Below are 2,275 nucleotides of genomic sequence, written 5' to 3' on the forward strand. Positions count from 1 at the left end.
CTGGTAAAAGTTAAAGAAGGGGACTACGTTTGGCTGTCTGTTCGACAGAAACTATAACTGTAAGCAGACAGAGGTTCTTGTTTCTGCACCTCCTACACCCCCAAATAAACCCCCCCAACAATTTAGTGAAACCCTAGCAATGACAATCGATCAAATGAAATCATTCCTATCCATATATTTTTGTAGAACACCTACTATCTGTGTTACTGATTAAATTATGAAATTAGATAAAAATAAAAAGGCAATTTAATTACCGATTGCGATAAAAGCGAAGGTAGGTGTAACAGAGTCAATACTATTGATTTATGCATATCGCTCAACGCTCATTGTCAAATGTGTTTCTTACCCAAGTAGATACCAATACAATAAGCTCATTTAAGGGGATTTCTGGTGAAAGTGATTATTTACACGAGCAATGAAAACATTAACATGCATGAATGTCTATTTGAGTGGCCTATTTCTCTTTCGAGCAAGAAGATTATGTATCTTCTTGTCCTTCTTGTGTTCTGCTTGCAATATCTATTTTTTTTTGTATCATATGCATTTACTATATGTTTGCTGTGTTAATGTGAACCTATTATTAAATCTGTTTCTTTCTCTTGTATGCAGATAACGCTCAAAATTCTTTCACCATATCAAGTGTAGAACTGCATTTGATCAGGCATTGAAGTTGTCTTGTTTTACAGAACCACGGATGATCTACTAACTTGTCGTGAAAATGTTATGTAGTGGCATATTATCCTTAGTTTCCTTTGGCAAGATGTCAAGATGTCGGCGCGATGCGGAGTTGAAGCCCATCGCCGGACCTTAGTTGTGCACCGTCGTAGATGGATCTTCTCTTTCACCGGAGAGTATCTAATATTTAGAGATTTGTTTGGCTAATCGGATCTAATCTATGGAACTAGAATTTTGAAATTTAGATTTAATCTATATCTATTCTAAAAACCTGATCCAATCTTTGATCGACACTGGGTGCCGCCTCCCCGAGGAGAGGGAGTCATCTCCTTGAGGGCAGCACGCGATGCGGAAGTGGTGGAAAACCTAGGATCGGTGTCGTGAGACTAATTATATACAATGTCATAACTAATGCGGAAGGGGTGGAAAACCTAGGGAGAGACTTAGAGAGATCAAGAAGATGAGTTGTATTCTATCTCTATTTCTGTATACGCATTCTAACAAGCACCACCATAATTTGAACTTGCATAGTTTTCGAGGTTATTTTGAACTGTTCTCTTGAATCCTGCACATTAGAATTTACATCTTGATCCAAGCGAATCAACACGCACGGGGCATGTGTTAGGGAACACGACAACAATGATGGAGAACCACCGACATCGTGTGGTCTATCGTGCGACCATACCGAATCGTCCAGCACGACCTAGTTGTCATACCATCGGAAGGATCCGACTTTCTCAGAGGTGAACTGGTACCTTGTTGTTTCCCAAGACTATCGGCTCTCCCAAGTGTATAATGATATGCTCTCAAGGGGGCAGGAGGTAAAATACGTCCCTATGCATGTGCTTGACAATGCTTCTATGTCGGTGAAGGACTAGCTTATATGAGAATAAATATAATACGTGGAGCGCAAACAAGAAGCATATAAACATTATAGTATCTATCAATCACGAGGCCAAATATTCAGTACTAGTAGAACTTGCAATTTATATCCTCCTTCTACCACTACACAATAAAGTGCTTCAATATCGTGCTTCCTTCTCTTTAACAAAATGTACTCATGAACTATTTATGTTGGGTAGGGTCATGTCTAATAGTGGTTATTTTCACTATCAAACCAAAGACAAAGCAACATTATATATAGCTTGTGCTGATGCTTTCCTCTAGTAGTGGGTGATGCTTTCGATGACTAGTTAATTTGACATTGAAACTATAAGATGTATGTACCAATAGAGTGGTAAAAGGTCATTGACGAACAATTATATTTTTTTGGAGGTCAAACTTGTTAGCTCCCAAGTTCTGTATTGCCTAATCACTCATCTTTTTTAGAAAAGACTAAAATCCACTTTCCCTGCTATTTCAGCACTGATTTTTATAGCAAGGAGTTTTGACCACTCATTTTGTCTAGATATAATTCACCAAAGATCTTTAACTTTTGATTATTATGTATGCATAATTTTATATGTAGGGTATATGTCTAACTCGTGATATGATTCTTGCAACCGCTCAATTTCATGGTCTGCATTTTGGATATGTTTATAATGCATTTTAACCTTGTCATGGACTTATATGTAAGTAGACAAGGATTTTGAAACTTCTT

This window comes from Lolium rigidum, chromosome 3 (genome assembly GCF_022539505.1).
Source record: "Lolium rigidum isolate FL_2022 chromosome 3, APGP_CSIRO_Lrig_0.1, whole genome shotgun sequence".
NCBI lineage: Eukaryota > Viridiplantae > Streptophyta > Magnoliopsida > Poales > Poaceae > Lolium > Lolium rigidum.